Source organism: Syzygium oleosum, unplaced genomic scaffold, assembly GCF_021117445.2.
Source record: "Syzygium oleosum isolate NSW1041296 unplaced genomic scaffold, Sole_v2.1 Sole_v2.14, whole genome shotgun sequence".
NCBI classification, from domain to species: domain Eukaryota; kingdom Viridiplantae; phylum Streptophyta; class Magnoliopsida; order Myrtales; family Myrtaceae; genus Syzygium; species Syzygium oleosum.
The window spans coordinates 9,450,359-9,459,484 of NW_026607498.1; the positions used below are offsets into that span (position 1 = coordinate 9,450,359).

A 9,126-nucleotide genomic window follows, 5' to 3' on the forward strand; every position below is an offset into this window, starting at 1 on the left:
CCTTCGAGCCGCTCCTCAACCGCCTCGAGCTCATTCCACAGAGCCGAGAGCTGGTTGAAGTAAGCAGTAACCGAAAGGTTCCCTTGCTTCAACTCCGACAAAGCTTGATTGATTGTGAATAACCTCGCCCGATCTAGCCGTCCGTACATCTCACGAACGTTTTCCCAAATTTTCTTTGCATCTTCAGTCGGTGGGAGGCTAGTAGCAACTTCTGAAGCTAGGCAATTTCCTATCCAAGTGCGAACCAATTGGTTGCACTTCTTCCAGTGCCTCTGAAGTCGTTCGTCGGAGGGAAAAGGTATGGTTCCGTTGAGGAAGCCATCCTTGTCTTTTGTGACAAGGGCTCGCCAGAGATCCCGAGCCCAAGCATTGTAATTCTCTGGCCTAGTCAATTGCAAGGTAATGAGGCGTAACTCAGGCTTGTCGGCCGGCGAGGTATAGAGTGGGTCGCCGGGCTCGAGACGGCCACCGTTGCCAATTGGGAACGCATATGGTAGATACCCGGGTTGAAGGAATGGGTAGGGATTCGTCCCTAAACTCGGCAGAATGGATCCGGATCCGGATCCGTGACCCGGATTTATCCAACCCGTTCCACCATTCGGGTTGGTTTCGTGCGGTGGATGAATTGGTCCATCCCCATTGGGTTGAGTTCCAGACCCAGCTACATTTTCCTCTCCGTGTGGGCCATGTTGATAATTGGCCCACGCTTGTCCTAGTCCGATGGTCCATTGACCTTGGATGGAATGCCAGTGAGCTGGATGCCACTGAAATGGGCCGAGAATCTGGACTGGAGTAGGTCCAAATGGCCTGGAAATCGGGACTGGAGCAAGTGCAAATGTGGTTGAATGCTGAACAGAAGACCGTCCATCACCAATTGGATTAATTTGATCCGATAATGCTGGAGTTTGAATTTTAGGTGAGTTGAGGGCTTCTTCATTTGTATTCTGATTTTCTGACATGGTATCAAAAATGAATTCCTACTAGGTGGCTGAATTGTTTTGCAAAGTTAGGATTGCAACAACAAAAAGAGAGAACACCGGAGGCAATTCCAGAACTGCGGAAGCTAGGCCAGGAAGGATGGTTCTGATACCATGATAGAAATTGAAGGGAATTGGAGAATTTCTGATTGTATTGTATTGATTTTTATGTATACATGTACATAGTCTATTTATAGTGTACAAATGAAACAAAAAGAGGAAACAATATACAAGAGATCATAATCAAATTAATCAAGGATCGATTAAATCAATTAGTCTCCAAATGATATCCATATCGGAATCTCCAATAATATCATATCTCCAACATGCCTGCCTATTGTATCTCCATTCCGTGGGGACTAGCATGATACTTTGCTAATTGGAAGTATGTGTTTGTTTTGCAGTTTGTGATCATATTTATGGCAGTAATTCGTTGCCGAGCCACATCAGTTCCGCTTGACCCGGCCTACACGGCTGAGGAGTTCAAGTGCTACCTTTCCAACTCGGAATTGAATCTCCTATTAACACCACAAGAAGGAAACCGACCGGCTCAATCCGTTGCTTCCAAGCTTAACATCCCCCACCTAACTGCCAAGCTTCACTCGGCCGATTCCAATATCACTCTCTCTTCGACTGACATAAGGCCGAGTCTCAACTTGGTGTTCATCAACGATCCCTCGGATGTAGCTCTGTTCTTGCACTACTGCGACATACCAAGTCTCCCCAAAGGTGTGCAGTTTACTCAGAAGGAATTGGCTATGGTGGTTCTGTTTAACAAGCATAAATACGCAGAGTCTGATTCTACTGTGATTGAGAATCCATTGCTCCATTATCAACGTTTAGTCCGTGAATTGCTGAGCTATTTAGCTGCCGGAGCTGCCATGGCCCTCCCGACGGCCATGGAGGCTGCAAGGTCCTCGGCTTTGAGACTTTTGGTAGATATGATTCAAGAGGTCAAAAGTTATAGGTCAAAAGTTGCCCATCCATATCAGAGCAATGATATGCCAGAGGGAAATAATGCACCTCAGACCACCGAAGAGAACAAAACCAAGACCGAGAGAGGTGGAGAAGAAGGCGGCCATAACGTTAAATTAATTGAAGAGTTTGAAATGTTGAGTGGACCAAAGAAGTTCTCCTTTGAAGAGGCAATGATCGCTGCGGATTCTTTTGCACATTACAGGATTCTGGGAGAAGGAGGTTTTGGCGATAATGTTGCTTGTGTACGTTCAAAAATTGACTGTCTATACCGGAGCAATGATACGCCAGAGGAAAATAATGCACCTAAGACAACCGAAGAGAACAAAACTGAGACCAAGAGAGGTGGAGAAGAAGGCGGCCATAGCATGAAATTAACCGAAGAGTTTGAAAAGTTGGGTGGACTAAAGAAGTTCTCCTATGAAGAGTTCATGATCGCGACTACAGATGGCAAGATTTTGGGAAAAGGAGGTTTTGGCATCGTGTACAAAGGGCACATAGGAGACGCTCGCACACGGGTCGCTGTGAAGATAATAAACTCTGATTCATGCCAAGGGTTAGAGGAGTATAAATCCGAGGTGATGACGTTAAGCCAACTTAGGCACAAAAACTTGGTGCGACTTTTAGGCTATTGTCATGAGGTGAATAAATTTGTCCTAGTTTACGAATTCATTGGAGGAGATAGCTTGGACGATCATCTGTTTAAAGGCAAACCCTTGTTGACATGGGAAATGAGGTACAACATCGCTCTGGGATCAGCCTTGGCATTGCACTACCTGCACAAACAATGTCATCAATGCGTGATCCACAGGGATATCAAATCAAGCAACGTCATGCTCAATGAAGAGTTAGAGGCCAAATTGGGAGATTTCGGCATGGCTAAGCTAGTCGACCACACCAGAGACCCAAACGTAGCCCAGGTGAAAGGAACACCGGGTTACTGGGCTCCGGAATACTTTCGAACGGGCAAGGCAAGTAAGGAATCTGACATCTACAGTTTCGGAGTGGTCCTTTTGGAAATAGTATGTAGGAGAATTGTCTTTGACCCGGAACTAGTAGAGCAAGGCCTATGCCTTGTTCAGTGGGTTTGGAAGCATTGTGGGTACGAGAGCTGGTGGGGGCGTAGGTTTTAGAATTGATGCGGAATTTATTAGTGGTGCATTTCTGGACCGATTGGACAAATAGAAGTCCAAACGGAAAGCGACACGGTGATGCGATTAGATGGATTTTTTTTCTATTATTTTAGTATTTTTTATGAGTTAATTTTAAGGGTCGTTTTTGTAATTTTGCTATTTGATGCTTATTAACTTTCCTATTATGATTAGATTTCCTATTATGATTAGGTTTCCAATTCAGATTAGGTAACTTTCCTATTATGATTAGGTTTCAATTCAGATTAGGTAACTTTCCTATTATGATTAGGTTTCCTATTGTAATTAGGTTTAACCCCTATAAAAGGGTGTTTAGCGTTTGTTTTGAAGAGATAACATTATTATCATCAATATTGAATTTCGAGATTTTTCTCTCTAAGCAAGGTTTTGCTTGAATTATTCGCTGAACGCTGCGTCAGGTGGTATTAAAGCCTATGGCGACTGGCGGTGGTCTTCGTGACGATGCTTAGGAGACTGGAGCCCTAACCCTTGGGGACGATGCGCTGCAACGTTTGAGCAGCGTTTAATGGAACGCTTGGATCAACGATTCGATCAAAGTCTTCGTCGTTTCGAAGAACGATTTGACTAGTTAACAGAACGATTCGAAGGTCTCGGCGTTGACGTGAACCGGAATCGGCGGAACGACAGAAGGCCGGGTACAGATCTTGCTCGCGGTGATCCTGTTGATAGGCCTGTTCCTGTCCGCAGGCAGAATAATCCTCTGTTTTCAGAGAGTTCGGAAGAAGAAGAAACTGAAAATTTTGATGAGGAACGTGCTGATTATGGTGGCAGAAATCGTCAGGGAGGACTTCAGAGAAGGTATGATAGGAGAGATGGACGACGACGCTATGACGATCGTGAAGGTAACGACTTTAAATTGAAAGTCGATATCCCTTATTTTAATGTTAGTCTGGGTATAGAAGAATTTTTGGATTGGCTTGCTGATATAGATAGATTTTTCGATTATATGGAGACCCCTGGTGAGAAAAGGGTGCGATTAGTAGCTTGTAGATTAAAGGGGGGTGCGTCTGCATGGTGGGAGAGATTACAGAATAAGAGGGAATGAGAAGGGAAAGAGAGAGTTCGAACTTGGACTAGGATGAGGAGGGTGCTGAAGCAAGAATTCCTTCCACCCGACTATGAGCAGATAATGTTCCAGCAGTACCAACGTTGCCAGCAGGGCAATCGGACTGTGCATGAGTATACGGCCGAATTTATGCGATTGGCAGAGCGGAATAATTTATCAAAGACGGAGGGACAGCAGGTGGCCATATATCTTGATGGTTTGAAACCCTTCATTCGAGATAAAATTGGAGTGCAGTTTCTACGAAATTTAACTGAAGCCAAGAATATAGCGATGAAGGCAGAATTGATGCAGCAAGATAAGGGAAGAAGAGGCTACAAAAATTATCGAGGTAGCAGTTTGAGCAGTTCGGTAGAAAAGAGCAGTTTTAATAATCGCTTTAACGCAGGGCGAAATCAGGAAGTAAGACGATAGAAAAACGCCCTATGAACGAGCCGAGGGATAAGGGAACGCAAGTATAGAAAACTGCGAACCTTAACCCTTATACTAAACCAACCACGATAAAGTGTTATAGGTGTAATCAGCCTGGGCACCGTTCTAATGAATGCCCTCAGAGAAAGACCGTAAAGGTAGCAACGAGAAAAGAGGAGGAAGATGGATATTGCTATGCGCCGGATGGTGAGGACGATGATTTTGAAGATGAAGAAGAGGAGAAAGTAAACTGTGTGGTGCGCAGGATGATGTTGGCCCCAAAACAGGAAGATGATTCGCAGCGCCATCAGTGATTCCGAACTAAGTGCACCATTATGGGAAAGATCTTTGCTGTGGTTATTGATAGTGGAAGTATGGAGAATATCATTAGGAAGGAGGCAGTGAAGAAGCTGGGGATACCCGTGGAGAAGCATTCCAATCCCTATACGTTAAGATGGATTAAATTTGGAGCGGAAAGCATTCAGGTAACTGAGCGATGTAAAATTCCATTCTCCATCGGTAAGTATCATGATGAGCTGTATTGTGATGTAGTAGACATGGATGTATGTCATGTGTTATTTGGGAGGCCGTGGCAATTTGATGTAGATGCTCAGCATTCGGGAAGAAGCAATCAGTATAACCTTGTGAAGGATGGAGTGAAGTATACGTTGCTGCCACTGAAGAACAAAGGAAAACAAGCTGCTGAAAATAATTTCCTTACCCTTACGAGGAAATTTGAAGCTGAGGTTAAGGAGACTCGACAGATTCACGTGCTGGTCGTGAAACAAACAATTGAGACTGAGGCTGAATTACAAGTGGAGGAGCAGCCTGAAGCAGTCAGGCCTTTATTGAAGGAATTTAGCGAACTGATGCCTGAAGAGATTCCAGATGGGTTGCCGCCTATGCATGATATTCAGTACCATATAGACTTAATTTCTGGTGCTAGTCTGCCAAATTTACCGCACTACAGGATGAGTCCAAAAGAGAGTGAGATTCTAAAAGAGAAGGTGGAGGAGTTGTTGCGAAAGGGACACATTCAGAATAGCATGAGCCCATGTGCTGTTCCGGCCTTGTTGACTCCTAAGAAAGATGGGAGTTGGCGGATGTGTATAGATAGCAGGGCCATTAATAAAATAACCGTGGATTACAAGTTTTCAATTCCGAGATTGGATGACATGCTGGATAGGTTGCACGGTGCTAAGTGGTTTTCGAAGCTAGATTTGAAGAATGGGTACCATCAGATTCGGATTCGGCCTGGAGATGAGTGGATGACAGCTTTCAAAACAAAGGAGGGGTTGTACGAATGGTTGGTGATGCCTTTCGGACTTTCCAATGCTCCAAGCACTTTCATGAGGCTTATGAATCACGTTCTGAAATCTTTTATTGGCAAATTTGTTGTAGTTTATTTTGATATATCCTGATTTATAGTAAGACTGAGGATGATCATCTGATGTATTTAAGGGAGGTGTTGACAGCCTTACAGATTAATAAGCTGTATATTAATCTTAAGAAGTGCAGTTTTTTAACTAATAAACTGTTATTCTTGGGGTTTATTATTACTGCTAAAGGAATAGAGGTAGATGAGGCGAAGGTAAGAGCAATTAGAGAGTGGCCGACTCGTAAAACAGTTTCTGATGTTAGGAGTTTTCATGGGTTGGCTACTTTTTATCGGCGATTTATTAAGAATTTTAGTACTATTGCAGCCCCAATTACCGAATGTATGAAGAAAGGCAAATTTTTATGGGGAGAGGAAGCTGAGAATAGTTTTGTTATTTTGAAGGAGAAGTTATGTACGGCACATGTTCTTGCTTTACCTGATTTTGATAAACCGTTTGAAGTTGACTGTTATGCTAGTGGAGTGGGTATAGGAGCTGTTTTATCTTAAGAGCGCAGACCAGTTTGCTATTTTAGTGAGAAGCTAAGTAACGCAAGGCAGAAGTGGAGCACTTATGATAAAGAATTCTATTCTGTCGTAAGGGCTTTGAAGACCTGGGAGCATTATCTGATTGGGAAAGAATCATCCTTTATTCTGATCACGAAGCTTTGAAGTATCTGAATAGTCAGAAGAGGATTAGCAAAGATATGCATGCACGATGGTGTTAATTTTTGCAAAAATTTCCTTTCAGATTACAGTATAAGTTAGGTGTGCATAATGTTATAGCAGATGCATTGAGTAGGAGAGCTGGCTTGTTGATTACGTTGAGCCAAGAAATTCTAGGGTTCAAGCAGCTGAAAGACTGTTATGCAGATGATGATAACTTTGGAAAAATTTGGGAGTCATGTGCTGTTGGTCAACATGTACAAGAATTTTATGTGCATGATGGTTATCTAATGCGTGGCAATCAGCTTTGCCTTCCTTGGACATCATTACGAGAGAAGGTAATTCGCGATTTACATGATGGTGGATTAGCTGCACATCTAGGTCGTGATAAAACTATTGCTGCAGTCCGGGAGCGATTTTACTGGCCCCAGTTGCGTAGAGATGTCGGTAGGTACGTACAAAAGTATTATATTTGCCAGACTGCTAAGGGTCAATCTAAGAATATAGGTCTGTATATGCCTTTATCTGTTCCTAACAATATATGGGAAGATCTGTCCATGGATTTTGTGCTTGGTTTACCACGGACACAAAGAGGCATGGATTCTGTTTTCGTTGTGGTTGACAGATTTTCCAAGATGGCGCACTTCATTCCTTGTAGGAAGACTTCTGATGCAGTAAGTGTGGCCAGATTATTCTTTAAGGAAGTGGTTTGTTTGCATGGTGTGCCCAAGTCTATTACCTCATATAGGGATAGCAAATTTCTGGGGCATTTTTGGTGGACATTGTGGAAGTTGTTTGATTCATCTTTGAATTTCAGTAGCACAGCTCACTCGCAGACTGATGGGCAAACATAGGTGGTTAATAGAACTCTGGGAAATTTGATTCGAAGCATTTGTGGAGATAAGCCGAAGCAATGGGATATTGCTTTATCACAAGCAGAGTTTGCTTATAATAATGCAGTTCATAGTTCTATTGGCAGGTCACCTTTTTTAGTTGTTTATACAAAGGCGCCTCAGCATACTCTGGATTTGGTATAATTGCCTAAGCAAGCGGATAAACGTGTAGCAGCGGATCATATGGCTAAACAAATTGTGGAAGTGCATCATGAAGTCAAACAGAAGCTGGAGCAGATAAGCATAGGCGAAAGCAGGTGTTTGCGGTAGGTGATCAAGTCATGATTTTTCTTCGTAAAGAGCGATTACCAGCTGGATCTTACAGTAAATTACAGCCAAATAAGTATGGACCTTACGCTGTCAGCAAGAAGATCAATGATAATGCTTATGTTATAGACCTTCCACATAGCATGGGCATATCCAACACTTTTAATGTTGCTGATTTATTACCGTTTCATGAGTCCACAGAGCCGTTATATCCAGATCCTGATTTTAACTCGAGGACGAGTTCTTTTCAAGTGGAGGAGAATGATGCGGAATTTATTAGTGGTGCATTTCTGGACCGATTGGACAAACAGAAGTCCAAACGGAAAGTAAAACGGTGATGCAATTAGATGGTTTTTTTTCTATTATTTTAGTATTTTTTTATGAGTTAATTTTAAGGGTCGTTTTTGTAATTTTGCTATTTGATGCTTATTAACTTTCCTATTATGATTAGGTTTCCTATTGTAATTAGGTTTAACCCCTATAAAAGGGTGTTTAGGGTTTGTTTTGAAGAGATAACATTATTATCATCAATATTGAATTTCGAGATTTTTCTTTCTAAGCAAGGTTTTGCTTGAATTATTCGCTGAACGCTGCGTCAGGAATTTTCGCCTTCCGGTGGACGAGAGGCTCGGCAAGGATTTCGATAAGAAATAGGTGGAGGCCTTGATGATTGTGGGGCTGTGGTGTGCTCATCCCATTGCTAGGTATTGGCCTTCGATTGAAGAGGCAATGGCCGTTTTGAACTCGATGGCAGAGCCTCCCAAACTCCCTTCGAAGATGCCAAGTTTCAACATATAATTGACCCGAAGGTCTCATCTAGATACGTTTGGGTTAGTAGCTCATTTTGGTGATTGCTTACTTTGCTAACGCACTTCATTTCGTTCCCAAGTGTAAAATTCCAATTGCAACTCGAGATCCCTCTTGAAATGACACTGTTTGACATGATTTAATCTAAATAATTATTTTAACTACCATACAACACTGCTATTGGTAATAAATGAGAAAGGCAGTACAACAACTTTTCGATAATGACCTCTATTTCGAACAAAATAAAAATAGACATCATTTAGGCACTATATCTTTCTTCTTCTTTTTTCAGAGCCCCCTTATTTAAATATCTAATCATAATTTTCCATTTTATACATATATAATCATAGTCTGTCGCTTTTAAGGAAAACTACTGCAAGTACCTAAAGTAATATGCTAGTTTCATCCTCTCCTACTAAAAATCAATTTGTTTGCTATCGTGAAACAAATTTATGAAAATGGCTTTAAGGGCAACTCGTGGATAATGAAGCTAACGAGTATAGTGATGGTTGATGATTCT

General features: G+C 42.3%; 1 long non-coding RNA gene and 1 pseudogene across 1 annotated transcript; both read left to right on the forward strand.

Moving 5' to 3' along the window:
• Positions 1–480: 480 nt before the first annotated feature.
• On the forward strand, positions 481–1,245 carry LOC130139894 (uncharacterized). The gene is made up of 2 exons (XR_008817956.1): positions 481–916; positions 1,011–1,245. It is a non-coding gene; the product is annotated as an uncharacterized LOC130139894 (long non-coding RNA).
• A 58-nt stretch (positions 1,246–1,303) lies between these two features.
• Positions 1,304–8,778, forward strand: LOC115694465 (L-type lectin-domain containing receptor kinase IX.1-like; annotated as a pseudogene).
• The last annotated feature ends 348 nt before the right edge of the window (positions 8,779–9,126 follow it).